The following is a 15,254-nucleotide window of genomic DNA, read 5'->3' on the forward strand; positions in this document are numbered from 1 at the left end:
ACATGAGCTGACAGTGTGCCCAGGTAGCCAAGAGGGCAAACGGCATCCTGGCCTGCATTAGAAATGGTGTGGCCAGCAGGAGCCGAGAAGTGATTGTCCTCCTATACTCAGCACTGGTGAGGATGCACTTGAATATTGTGTTCAGTTTTGGGCCCCTCACTACAAAAAAAGACATTGAGGCCCTAGAGTGTGTCCAGAGAAGGGCAATAAAACTGGTGAGGGGTCTGGAGCACAAGTCTTGTGAGGAACGGCTGAGGGAGCTGAAATTGTTCAGTCTGGAGAAGAGGAGGCTCAGGGGAGACCTCACTGAACTCTATAACTACCTGAAGGGAGGTTGTGATGAGGAGGGGTTTGGCCTCTTCTCCCAGGCAACAAACAGGACCCGGGGAAATGGCCACAAGTTGTATCAGAGGAGGTTTAGGTTGGACACGAGGAAGAACTTTTTCTCTCAGTGGTCAGGCACTGGAATGGCTGCCCAGAGAGGTGGTGGGGTCACCGTCCCTGGCAGTGTTCAAGAGGCATCTGGATGAGGAGCTGCGAGATGTGGTTTAGTGCTTGTGGTAGCAGTGGTAATGGGAGGATGGTTGGACTAGATGATCTTATAGGTCGTTTCCAACCTCGTGATTCTGTTATTCCATGATTCTATGAATGGAAACTAGTAACAGTCTTGAGAAAACATTCAGGAAAATACTCAAACCACAGTTTAGTGGGTTTTTTTGCTTGTTTGGTTCGTTGGTTTTCCAATTTATTTTTAGAATCTGAATCTATATAAATAGAAGGAAATTAATATGGTATACTTCTATTGCTCTTGCTAGTGACATATATGTTAATAAAAAATAAGTGCCCTGAAAATTTTACTTTACTTGATCTATGTCAAATTAATCACAATTAACATTTTATGGAAGCTTAATAAATATAATAATGTGTCTATCAAAACAGGAAGCTTTTTTCCTGATCTTAGTGACAGTAAGAAAATAATAGGTACTCTTACTAAACTCTCTAGTTTAGAGAGAGTTAGTTAGTTACTGCACAGGTAATCAGTATCAGATGGTTTTCTGGGAAATTTGTATTGTTACATTGTTTTGATATCTCTTAGAATTACTTTCTTGACCAGTAAGTCTTGTACAAAGATAAAAAGAAGGGTGTTGTGAGCTTGCAGTTTTTGTTTTTTGGTCAGTACCGTAACAGAACAGCTTATGTTTGATCCTTTTTTTTTTTTCTTTTTTTTTCTTTTCCCCTGCATCACGCCATTGTTTCAGATAAACCATAGTGTGAAAACACTGCTTTTTCTATAATGGTGTGTAAGGCTGTCATTATCTAGTGATTATTCTATTTATTTTTCTTTTTCCCTAAAATAAGGCATGAGCCTCCTAATCTTTCATTCACATGAAACCAAACAGTTGCAATTTTTTCAGAAGCAGTACTGAAGATATTTTGTCCCCTTTAATTGGCTGTGGGTGGTTGATGGTTGGAGGGTTTTTTTAAAGTCAGATTAATTGGTCATTTTCTACTGGGAGCTTTTAAAGCAGAGGTTAAATATAGGAAGATTTTGTCCCTGTTAGGTCTAAGAGAGATAAAACAGAATTTTTTTTTCCAATAGAGTTTGGCTCCCGAACCAGAGGCTATAGTAATAACAATAAATGGGACATTTCTTGATCATTATCTGTAGGAAATATAATAAAACAGCTACGAGAGGAAATGTATTTTGAATTATCTTGTTGAAAATAATATTCAGTAAATGTTAGACATTAGAAACAATAACATCTTGTTTCCTGTAAGTGCTTTGCCTCAGTCTTCACTGATGGTCAAGCTCCTCATGTCTGCCAGGATCCTGAACCTCTAGGTGTGAATGAGAGGAATGGATTCTGTCCCACTGTAACAGTGGAACAAGTCTGAGACCTCCTCATGAAACTGAATGTATATAAGTCCAAGGGGCCGGATGATATCCATCCTAGGGCTCTGAAAGAGATGGCTGATGTGGTTGCCAAGCAGCTCTCCATTGTATTTGAAAAATCATCGCTGTCTGTTGAAATCTCTGGTGACTGGAAAAGGGAAACATTACTCCAATTTTTAAGAAAGGGAGAAAGGAAGACCTGGGGAACTACAGGCCAGTGAGCTTCACCTCTGTGCCTGGGAAGATCATGGAGCAGATCATCCTGGAAGCTACGTTAAGGCCAATACGATACAAAAAGGTGATTCGAAATAGCCAGCATGGCTTCACCAAGGGCAGATCTTGCCTGACCAATCGGGTGGCCTTCTACGATGGAGTGATGGTTTTGGTGGATGGGGAAAGGGCGATAGATGTCATCTATCTGGATTTTGGTAAAGCCTTTTACATGATCCCTCACCACATCCTTCTCTCTAAGTTGGAGAGGTGTAGATTTGAAGGATAGACTGTTCAACGGATTAAGAATTCTTTGGCTGGTCACAGCCAAAGGGTTGTAATCAACTATTCTATGTTTGGGTGGAGGCCGGTCACAAGCGGTATCCCCCAGGGGTTGGTCTTGGGACTGGTGCTCTTCAACAGTGACATAGATGGTGGAATCAAGTGCACTCTCAGCAACTTTGCAAATGACATCAAGCTGAGTGGTGCAGTAGATACTGGAAGGAAGGGAAGCCATTCAGAGGGACCTGGAGAGGCTGAAGAAGCAGGCTCATGGGAACCTAATGAGGTTCAACAGCACCAACTGCAAGGTGTTGCACTTGGACCAGAGCAATCCCAGGTATTTATACAGAACTGCAGAGAAGGACTTGGGGGTCCTGGTGGACAAGAAGCTGGACATGAGCCAGCAGTGTGCGCTTGCAGCCTGGAAGGCCAACTGTGATCTGGGCTGCATTAAAAAAGGGGTGGCCAGCAGAGAGAGGGAGGTGATTGTCCCCCTCTGCTCGGCTCTTGTGAGGCCCCATCTGCAGCACTGCGTCCAGGCCTGGGGCTCCCAGCACAGGAAGGACGTGGAGCTCTTGGAGCGGGTCCAGAGGAGGCACTGAGATGGTCAGAGGGCTGGAGCAGCTCATCTGTGAGGAAAGGTTGAACATGGCTTGTTTAGAAGAGAAGGCTCCAGGGAGATCTCATTGTGGCCTTCCAGTACTTCAAGAGAGCACTTAAACAGGAGGGGCAATGATGTATATACAAGGGTGGATAGTGATAGAACAAGAGGGAATGGTTCTAAACTGAGACAGGAGAAATTTAAGTTAGATATTAGGAGGAAGTTTTTCACTCAGAGGGTGGTGACACACTGGAACAGGTTGCCCAAGGACGCTGTGGATGCCCCATCCCTGGAGGCATTCAAGGCCAGGCTGGATGTGGCTGGGCAGCCTGGTCTGGTGGTTGCTGATCCTGCACATAGTAGGAGGGTGGAAACTAGATGAGGTCCTTTTCAACCCAGGCCATTCTGTGATTCTATGATTCTACGATTCAAGTTATCGTAGAGAATGATAAGATCTCCCCTGTGCCTTGTCATTCTAGCATCTTTCTGCCACCGCTCCACTGCTACAGTGACAAGGAACAAAAGGTCATGAATGTTTTTTGCTGTTGGCTTGCAATGATTATGTGGAAGAAAACTTGGCACCTCCTCAATCTTTAATTATTTGTTTCTTTTTCCTTGTTTGCACCGTATCAGGTGAAAAAAAAATTGCACTGAATGATTATGAACTAGATGCAAATAATTCCTTAAAAAGAAAAAAAAGTTTTCTGAAAAATGACCTCTGAACAAATGAATACAAACTGGTATTGCACACTATCTTTTCTGGTACTTTTTCATTGAGGTTTGCTCTTACTGTGTTTACTGCATTGGAAAGAGGTAAGAGTTGTGAGAAACACGTTCAAGATAAAAATTTCTAATCAGGCAAAAATCTCTGTGAAGAGCAGTTTATTCATTACTGCAATAATGAGCACACAGCCCCTACTGACAAAGGAGAAATCGCATACCTGATCAGTGAAATCCATTCCCGTATATGCCCTGGGTATCTGACGCAGGTAAAGCCTCTCCTGGCACTCACTGGTTGAGCATTTCAGGCTCACCATCTTCCTATGCTGTTCCTACCTTACATTTCCATACAATGTCTGTCACCAACCCATTGATTTTAGGTATGTTCTGTACCTTTTATGGTGATAGGAAGACAATATTTTCAACAATTAGCACACTTGTTCTGTCCTGTACCAGACTCTCCCCTACCCTATATAATTACCTTACACAGAGCCTGTGCCAATTCTATCCCAGTTGGAACACCCCAGTCTCAACTTTACTCTGTTCAGCAGCTTTCTTTGTTGAAAAACAACTTATCTTACACTACATACAGAAATACTGGAAATTTCTTCTGCAAAAACACAATCTACCTCTCACAGAGTGAGAGCTTACTTTGACATGGTACATTTACATAGTAGTAGGTCTGTTGTTGCTTTAAATCATTAGCAATATGGGTAGGCAAAATCATTTTAGAGAAAGAGTGTAAAGCATAATGAATGTAAGCTATCTGCTTTCGTCTTTTATCAAATTTATGCCGTAATTTGAAAAGTACTTCTTAGTCTGAGTAAGACCATTAAGTTAAGCAGGCAGTGGGAGGGGGTGGAGGGAAAGAAAGGATATGCCAAGGGAGGCAGCTGATAGAAAATACATTTATCACCTCTTGCAGTTCTAGAACATAAAATATTTCATAGAGCAAGGCATGCAATAGGGTTTGAGGCAGAGTGTGGTATCTGTGGAAATAACTGACAAGAGGCAGGTTATTTAATCAGAAGATAAACTACAATCTGACTTACTGATTTCTACATAGATGTCATCATTTGCTAAGACAGTATTCAATGTTTTCAGAATTGAAGGACATGAGCAGAGAAACATGTATAGGTTAATGTCTTCGTCTTAAAGATTGTAACCAATACTGAAGTCAAGTTTGAGCCCTGTGGAAGTAAAGTTTTCAGGTGCTCTCATCACCTCTAGTTCCTTCTTCATATAATTTTTAGTGGCTTTTCAAAGATAACACTACAGGCATGTTAATTTGAGTAGTCCAAAACTGTAGCCTCTTTTGAGAGTAATAGAGAATTTCTTACAGGAAACCCTGGAAAACCACTGGAAAATGAGGCCTAGAATTCATCTACATTTTACCGTGTAGCTGTGAAAGCTTTTACCCTGTACTAGAGATGTAGAACTTCATGTTTGTGTGGAATCAAATTACAGCTATATGAGGAGTTAGAGCTCCTCAGCTCATATATAGTAGGTAAAATGCACGTGCAGTAAGCATGCTAATTCATTCTTCCAAAATAAACTGATTTTTTTATGATGTAATTGAAGCTGCATCTAAAAGCAGGTTTAACATAGAACAGACATTGAGTACTGCAGATTGCAGGTACCAAAGTACCAACATAGCAGGTGGCAAGACTGACAGTAAAACTGGATTTGTTGCTGAATTATGCTGTACATTTGAAGTCAGTGAGTGGCATAACATATTAAGAAGTGTATTGGATATTCTGTTCATGAAGACAGAGTTTAAAAATAACAGGATGGATCACCAGCATTTTTTCTTGAACTGAGTGGCATATTTTGATTCTTTTTTTTTCTGTACACAGAAGATAAAAATCCGATTAAAGAGTTCCTGCTGACCTGTAATGCAGAGATGTTTCAGATATTAAATGTCTTGCTTATCTGCAAATCCAAAATCTGTGGTACTACATGAAATGCTGAACATGTCCTAGAAGGCAGAAAGTAAATAAAAGTGTATTCAGAAGAATAAGATTAAAGAGGGCCTATTCCACTATATGAAATAAAATCCATCTTTATTTTCCAAAGTGATAGGGATGGAGTGGGCTCTTGGGTATGTCCAGGCTTTATGTCCATGTTTTTTGCATGCAAGTTGCATATCATCTTGAAATTTTTGCTGAGTTTTAGTCTCCTCCAAGGAGAGAAAGAGAAAGGTATTAATTTCAAGCTTTTTTTATTGCCTCTCAGTGAAGGGCTGGGTTACTATTGAGAAGAACTCCTTCCTGATTCCCTCCCTAATACTAGCTGCCTTTGGTATTCAGACACCCTTAGAAATTAGAAAGACTTTTTTCAAAACAGCACAAATCCTTATATTCAGTACAACAGGTACTGAATTTACACGAATTGTAATCTTTTCCTAACAAATGTGACTACATGCAAAGATGTGTGGAGAGAGCATCCCAAGTGGTTGTACTGTTTTTCTCATTTGTTGCAAATATCTCTACTCTGTCCCAAAGCCATTATATCTCACAGCAAATCGATTTTATATAAATGCATTCCAGAAGCAAGTAGCTGTTTCTATGTACTTTGTCTCCCCAATTTTAAATTCTGTCAGTTCAAAATTGAACCTCATGGGGGTGCTATTCCACTTGAAATAAATTGCATTGCATTACATTACACTGAAACGCCCTGACTGAACAGAATAATATAGAGACGTGTTTGAATTTTCTTTTCCTTCCCCTCATCCTTACAGCATACTCTGATCCTTTGTTTCACACAGGATCCTAAGAGTTACTCTACAACTGAGTTTCTTTCCTGACAAAGAAATCTTCAAACACAAAATCTGTGCTTAGGAAAAATACTTCCTTGGGTGAAATAGAAAAAAACACATTCTGCAAGACTGCAAAAAGCAGTCTTTCTAAATCATTTGAGTATAAATAGATTTAAAGAGATTTCTAAGAGATTAATAAAATTACAATTTTTTTTTGCTTCTATCATGTCACTAGTGCTTTCTTTACATTCTCCCTCAACAAGAAGGGCTGCTGGTTTCAACCCACTACTGTGACTACTATTAAATAACTAACTCAAACCAACAGAGTAAAAACCTGAAGAAATTCCTCAGGTTCATCAAGAAAAAGAAAAAATACAAATAGGGAGAAAGGAAAGCCTACAGCTCCAAGGATGTGCTAAGACTTGTATTGGCAACGGAAAATACAAGAAGTACAAACAGTCAGAATTAATAAGCAGATTTTAGAATCAGTGAAGAAACATTGTTGGATTCTAAGTTGGATTCTAAGTAAAACCCAGTGGAATCTGGAAAACTTTTAATGCAGAACTGAGTCCCTAAACTCACATCTGCCTGAATCAGTTAGTCAGGGAATGCATCATGCTGCCGGTTTGGTATAACATCTCATCTTAAAGCAGAAAAGCCACACGTGAGCAGATAGCATATCTACAGGTCAGGTTTCTGTGCTTCTTTATTTCTCTCAGCATCTGCTTCAGAGGTCTGTACACATTAAACCATTGTCAGTGAATTTCAAAGCACACTCAAGAAACTACTTAGGATGAAATATTAATATTTTTGAAAATACTGTCTGCCATAAATGTCTTTCTCTAGCAGAAGCAAAACTTCAATTATTAAACTGCTAAAGCTCTTATTGCAGTACTGGTTCAGCACCAAGAGCCCTGTTTCCTAGAGAACACTGTTGATGGCTTCCCACAGAACAGACAGGTTGAAGGACAAGGGCAGGGGTCAGGAAGGAGTCCCGAACAAGATGGCAGTAATGCTTACAGGAACAGCAATTGTGGCAAAGACCTCTGTTTATAGCTCGTTTTAATGACTTGCAGTTTTAATCCTTCCTTTCTGACAGTTAAAATTGATTGCAGGTATAATTACAGAATTCAAACTAAGAAAAAAAGTGAGATTATGCAAAATTAGTTTCAAGGTTCAAACATTCATGCAAATTCATTATACTTATTTTTGGTTCTATCTAGGGTTTCTTCCAGACTTTTTCCCTAATATTATCCTCTAATTTAGATTTGTTTTTAAATGAAAAAAATACAAAACAAACAAACAAACAAAAACAACCCCACTTGTTTTGTAATGAAAGATTTCATTTGGAAAATATAAGTAAAGCAATTTAAGGTTTTCAAATGAACCATTTTGAAAATATGATATCAACAAACTGGAAAATACTTTATTCTATTTTTCAGGCAGAATTATTAACTGAGTTTAATTGAAATTCCTAAATAAATTAAAGTTCCCAAGACCTAGTATCATGGTATCATAAAGTATTGCAAGTTGGAAAGGACCCGGAAGTCACATAATCCAACTTTTTGCTGGAGTGGGGTCAGTTATGGGGCCAGACAGTATTGCTGAGAGCAAAGTGAATTGACGCACACCTGAGATCATGTTGTTCAATTTCAATAAATGTACAGTTTGTGAAGAAAAAAAAAAATAAGAATTAATCAACATTGCTGATGGCATTGAGTTTTGAATACAAATTAATAAAACAGATGTGTTAAGTAGAGTATCTGTAGACTATGATTTTATCATCTGTAGTATATGATGTGTAGTGATTCACATATACTGACAAGTCTTATTAGTTTCCTAACCACCAATATATTGCTGGGAGATGTGTACATGTACTTATACTTTCACTTCTATTTCATATTTAATGGAAACAGACAAGCAACCAACAGACTACAAATGAGGTGTTATCTTTCTCAACAGACACGTACAATGATTGTGTGCACAGCAAGTGATTGCACAATAAAATACTGATTGAGGTGAAAATAAAATAATCACATTAGCCAATTTGGAGTTTCAAAAGACCTTTCTCTCGGAGGAGTGATGACCCCAACTCACAGATGTGGCTGCCCAATTGAGGCTTAACGGCATAGATGACATTTTGATGCTTAATTTTGAAAGCTAGTACAGAGTAAGCTGAGAAGCAGCTATGGGAAAAAAATAGGCAATCATAACTGTCCTGGATCAAACCTGGAAAATAGTAAGATGACTAAACAAGACTTAAATGAAAGAGTTAGAGCAGGGACTTGAAATGTTTGAGGGATATATGGAACAAATATCTGAAATGGGATACAGCCTGGTGTATCCAGAGGAAGCCTTTGAGTTTCACAGCTTAACCTGTGAATTGATAGAGGCAGCAAAGCAAGTCCAACCCCACCGAGAGCCCTCCAATTATTTCTGCTCTGTGCAGGTCTGATCTGTAAACAAAAACCCAGGTAGTCAGCACAGTACAAATTATATTTGCTCTTTTCCCAGCAAATAGGAGGTGATTTAAACATTCAATCGAAGTTGCATTATTTAGGTTAAAAAGCAGTTTGGGTTTAAGGAGGAATTACCTATTCTCTTCTAGGCACATGCCTCCTCAGACTTTAAACTTTCTGGATTTTCTGTGCTTGTTGCAACTCTCTGAAATTTACTTCAATGGGAGAAAACTTTCTTGTTTTGTTAAGTGCTCTACAAGACCTACTCACTGGACAATGTTTGCTACTTTTACTGTGCATCAGCTGATTTCTCAAAAAAGTGTACTAAAAAAACAAGCACCATTGGAAGAACAAATAATTTACGAATATAAACAAAACGCTTCTTTACTCATGGGCATCACACTTTGTATATTGTTTTATCCCAGATTCCAGTCCCTGTTTTCTCCAGACAATTTTATTGGATGCTGCTTTTAGTGTGACATTTCCTTTATAGTTTTAAGTGCATGTTGTTTTGAACTGCAGCAGTGTGCATTAGTAAGTGTTACAACAGCAAATATTAGTTTCTAGGTTGAAATTCATTTTCTCAATCTACTATAGCATTTTCATATGCTTGAACTTTGCATTACCTGGAATCCTGACTACCTGTGTTTCTTTAGTTACAGATCACTAAAATTGTCTTTCATACAGGATTTTTACTTTGATACTATCCTTTCTCTTCTTCCCTGTTTTGTGTAAAAACTAGTAATATGCATATTCAGAGAAGTTACAATATGGAATTAGTGCTCACAAAACTGAATTAAGTGGTCTGGATTTGGACTTTTAGGAAGGATCTGATGCATAGCTGCCATAACTTGCCACTTAGCTATTTTACACCACACAATATACAAAGTTTTTTAGGTATAAAATTGACTGTGGGGGAAGATTTAACTGTGAGCGAGTCATCAAAGAGCTTAACAGACTCCTTGATAAACATTATCACTGTGAAGCCTTGGAAGACTGAAATGTAAGACAAAGAGCAAACAGAGTCAAAGGATAAACAGGAGGTTCTTTTGTATGCACTGTTAATCTTGTCACAGTTGAGAAACCTTTATCCTTTATCACTGTTGTTTGGGAGAAGTTAGGGCCAATTAACTGTTACAGGAACTAACTGTTTGTAAGTGGATGGTATATAAGATGTGTTGAACACAATAAAGATATCTATTCCGATGCTACAAGAAACCGAGAGAGCTCTCTGACTCGACTGAACGCCAACAACTGGCACCCAAATAGGGACCTGAAACTTAATCTGAGTTGAAGACTGATGGGTCTGGAGTACCTTGAGAGAAACACAGAGTGCATTGAAAGAAACACAGAAACCTGAGGATTCATCACCCCCAACTGCTCTGATTGCCTTTCACTGGATGAAGGTAAGTGGCTGTGTTACCATGGGAAATAATATGACCTTGGAACAAAAGAATGTCTTAGCTTTTTATCAAATTATTCTTAAAAAATGGGGAAAGATGGTGCTCTGCTTTACAGCAAATGCTTGTATAGACTACCAAGAGTGACCCCTCGATCACAAATCAGACAATTTACGATCCTGAAGTATTGGACTGGATTAGGGTGAGGCTATGGGACGCTGTTACTAAGAGTGATAAGACAGTGTTCAGGTTGCTCCAGCCTTGGAGAAAGATTTTTGAAGCTCTGAAGAGCCACACAAGATCACACTCTCATACCCCCAGATTGTCTGAGGGCAAGGAAGCAGCTGGTCGTGCTACGCATCAGCCTCCAATGCCATCGGCTCCCCTGCTATCACCATCGGATGGGGTTTTTACTGCCTCCCCTCACAAGGATCCTGGCAGCCCTTTTGATCCCATCTCCATAGCCCCTGAAGAAGAGCCAGATTTGTCCCCTTCTGATCTGCATGATGCATGCGCAATTATTTAGAGGGCGGATAGGAAAATCGGAGACAGAGATACGTTGAAAGTTTTCCCTGTTACCATAGCCTCGGATCAACAGCCACATTATGAAGCTTTATTGTATAGTGTCCTGTGGGACTTGCAACACACAGTCACACGCATGCTCCCAGGTGAAGTACTGGCAGGCACTCAATTTATTCTCAGGCACAGCCAGTGCTGGCTGCACCCATGGAAAAGGAGGCTGCAGGGTTTGGATCAACGGGGACCCCCACATTGGAGTTTGACATTTCAGGAATTTTAGTACTATTGACTTAAAAGACTGTTTTTTTCACCATCTCTCTGGACCCCCATGATGCTCTTAGGTTTGCTTTTTCCGTCCCCTCTGTAAAGCATCGGCACCAGCCCAGAGGTATCACTGGACAGTATTACCTCAGGGCATGAAAAACAGCCCTACAATCTGTACAGATAATGGCTCGGAATATATATCCCAGAAAGTATTACAGTTTTTACAATCATGAGAAATTAAACATCTCATAGACATACCATACTTGCCCATAGGACAAGCCATAGTTGAGCTGCCGCCAGTGGATGCTGCAATGCTGCACCTTCTCATTGCACAAGAAGGACTGAATGTAGTCCCCAGTGAATGTCTCGCTCTCCCTGGCAAGGAAGGAGCCATCAGGGACCCCCGTCTCAGTGCAGTATTCTGTCAGCAGCCTATCAGCGATGTGCCACCCACCACGCCCTGCTCCCAGCCTTCCATGGAACCAATCCTGTGTGAGATGCAGCTTGATGTTGGCGCTCACCTCCTTCTGTGCAGGTCATCTCCCCTGTCTATTCCTAGCTGGGACAACGTACAGCAGGTTCCATGCATAACCGATGGGGTCTTCCATCATTTGGTAATCCGCTGTCTGCTCCTTTGTCACACATGAGCCCATGGTTCCTTACTACTCATCTCTGTCCAGCCACCTCATGTTCAGCAGGGCTTGTCAATGGTTTTTATAGCATCTGCTCACACCCATGTCAAGTGTACAAGCGAGATGTCTTGTGATTATGTTGAGAGGTTCTGTCTGGCACAAATAGTTACAATGTTTTGTTTTCTCCCTCCATGTCTGCTGAACTTGTTTACACCTCTGAAGGTGTTTTGCTAGTCAGAGTGAGAATGTCTTTATTTTCTGCTGATAATATACAGGTTAAAGAAATTGAAGTAAGGGACCTGGACAAATTAATTGTGGGGGCTTGGAAAGTATATAGAAACAGGGACTGTAGTGAAAAAAAGAAAGGGAAGAACAGTAGCAGATGTATTACTAGAGCAGGACCTGGAAGGGCCCAGGATGAGTTTTGCCCCCAGTGGACTGAATGCAGTGCACACACAGCAGGGTAAAGATGTCTGTTTTCTGGTAGATATGAGTGCCTCTCTGTACAGTCAACAAATATGCAATTAACAGAATGGAGTGGTTAAGTTGGTATTTTACAAGTCATATAACTAGAAGGATTATCATGGTGCAAAGAGATAATCAAAAATAAATGAAAATGCTCACCCCTGTCCTAGGCTCACTGAAAAACTCCAAAGGGAGCAATCTCCAGAAAGTGATCCCTAGTGGCAGCCAGCCCTTCAATGGGGTCTAGGAGAGGTGGAGCCGGACTCCATCCCTTCTGGTCACACAGCTGAATTGCCCTCACCTGTGCTCCCGTGGCTGACTCATTGCTTGCCTCAGGTGATCAATCAGTGGTTCAGATCGTGATTCAACAGTTCCCATACACTCCACCTCTTCATGGCATGAACCAATGATTGAGTTAACTAGAGAGTGAGCCTTTCCTAATGCAGAGATACAACACATCACAACGCTTATACAATTGCCTGTTGAGATGCATGTTGACACAGTTTAAGATGGGTGATGATCGGTGTATGGTGGAACTTCATGCTCTTTCATGGGCCAGTGCTCGATGGTGTTACTGGAGGCACACAGTTGTGAGATGCAGGTCCATCCTCTGCTCCATCAGTCCCATATAGACCATCACCGGGTGTCGCACACCATCTGCTAGCAATACTGGAACGCTTTGATGGCATTTTGTTCCTTCCGGTGATCCTGGAGGCTCAAAGACTCATGGGTAGTAATACAGATGTTTCAGAGGTAGCAGGAGGAGAAGGTCGGTGCTCCAGGGCAAGATACAGGCCGTATTTCTATCTTGGGTCAACACTTCCACTTGTACTGGATGCCTGTAACACTTTGGCCCCGGCTGCTACCACACCTTTTGGCCAGATATCTGCCAAAGATATGCACCAATAGGGCATGATGGGAGTCCCTTTAGCAATGAAAATTGGAGTGTTGACCACAATATCCGTAGGCCATGTACCTATTACTGGAGGTATTATCAAGCCTCCCACCTCCAGCAATCTCCCCCAAGGTGCAAGTAGGCCACACACCACTTTGATCCGACCTGCACCTTTCAAGGCCATTTTATTCTATGGATACCTGGTTCTAAATTCTCAAGGACAGGGAGCAGAAGATTATTTTCATTGCCAATTTGGGGTCTCACCTGATGATCAGTGCCCATAATTTGGATCCTAAGAGGGGAGGCCTATGTTATCTGTAGCATTTTCAGAGTGCTGGGTCTGCTGTCTCTAGGTCTTTCATTCACATCCCGCAGGGTTTCACAGAGTCTTTTTGTCCACCCCTGCAGGGACTGAGAGACTGTCTTCAGGGCAGCCTTAAGAATACCATTATAACATTCAGTGAGGCCTGCCCCCATTGGATTACATGGCAGGTGGAATCGCCATTCGATGTTGTTTTCTTCTGCCCAGAGTTCTATCTGTGAAGAATGTGAACTGTGAAGAAAGGTTGAACAGGGCATATTTAGCTTGGAGAAGAGAAGGCTCTAGGGAGACATAATTGTGGCCTTCCAGTGCTTGAAGGGAGCGGATTAACAGGAGGGGAACGGCTGTTTGTGAGGGTGGATGGCGATAGGACAAGGAGGAATGGTTTTAAACTAAGATGGGAGATTTAGGTTAGATATTAGAAGGAAGTTTTTCAACCAGAGGGTAGTGACTGCAAGAAACACGTTCAAGATAAAAATTTCTAATCAGGCAAAAATCTCTGTGAAGAGCAGTTTATTCATTACTGCAATAATGAGCACACAGCCCCTACTGACAAAGGAGAAATCGCATACCTGATCAGTGAAATCCATTCCCGTATATGCCCTGGGTATCCGACGCAGGTAAAGCCTCTCCTGGCACTCATTGGTTGAGCATTTCAGGCTCACCAGCTTCCTATGCTGTTCCTACCTTACATTTCCATACAATGTCTGTCACCAACCCATTGATTTTAGGTATGTTCTGTACCTTTTATGGTGATAGGAAGACAATATTTTCAACAATTAGCATACTTGTTCTGTCCTGTACCAGACTCTCCCCTACCCTATATAATTACCTTACACAGAGCCTGTGCCAATTCTATCCCAGTTGGAACACCCCAGTCTCAACTTTACTCTGTTCAGCAGCTTTCTTTGTTGAAAAACAACTTACCTTACACTACATACAGAAATACTGGAAATTTCCTCTGCAAAAACACAATCTACCTCTCTACCTCTAGCTACCAGAGTGACACACTGGAAGAGGTTGCCCAGATAGGTTGTGGTAGCCCCATTCTTGGAGGCATTCAAGGCGAGGCTGGATGTAACTCTGGGCAGCCTGGATTGGTGGTCAGTGACCCTGCCCACAGCAGGAGGCTCGAAACTAGATAATCTTTGTGATCCTTTTCAACCCAAGCCATTCTATGATTCTATGGCTGATTTTGTGATTCTGTGATTCCATGATTCTATGATAATATCATCTCATCAAAGGACCTGAAACTAATCGTTTTCATGAATATTCCAGAGCTTCTTAAAAGAAAAGAAAAGAAAAGAAAAGAAAAGAAAAGAAAAGAAAAGAAGAGAAAAGAAAAGACGGAAATTCATCAGCTTTGGTAAAGCACTCCTTGGAAGTATTCTTTTAGTCTCGTGTTGATCACTTGGACATGGAAAAGCCTTTTCTTTAACTGGGGTTCCTAGTGCAGCATCAGAAGCTGCACTGTTGTCACATTCTGGAAGAATAGAAGAAGTGGAGTGTGCAAAATCAACTAGTTTGTTTGGAAAACAATCAAGTGAACTTTCTGATGAAAAAAGCTCTTGATATTCCTCAGCTTGACTGAATTCTTCTACTGATGGTGGTTACCATGCCAGCTGGACTGTGTCCTGCCAGCCAGCCCACTAGAAGGAAGTGACACTTGATGACTGAGAATCCCAATTGAAAATTCTCAGATGTCACAATGACAGCCATGGTGCGTTGTGGTGACATTGCAGAATAGCATCAATTCTCTGTGAAAATGGTGTGGTAGCAGCAGCAGAAAGTTCTAAATTGCACTTGTTGCTTTTTCTTTACAGATTTTTTTTT

The sequence above is a fragment of the Meleagris gallopavo genome, chromosome 9 (assembly GCF_000146605.3).
Source record: "Meleagris gallopavo isolate NT-WF06-2002-E0010 breed Aviagen turkey brand Nicholas breeding stock chromosome 9, Turkey_5.1, whole genome shotgun sequence".
NCBI classification, from domain to species: Eukaryota; Metazoa; Chordata; class Aves; order Galliformes; family Phasianidae; genus Meleagris; species Meleagris gallopavo.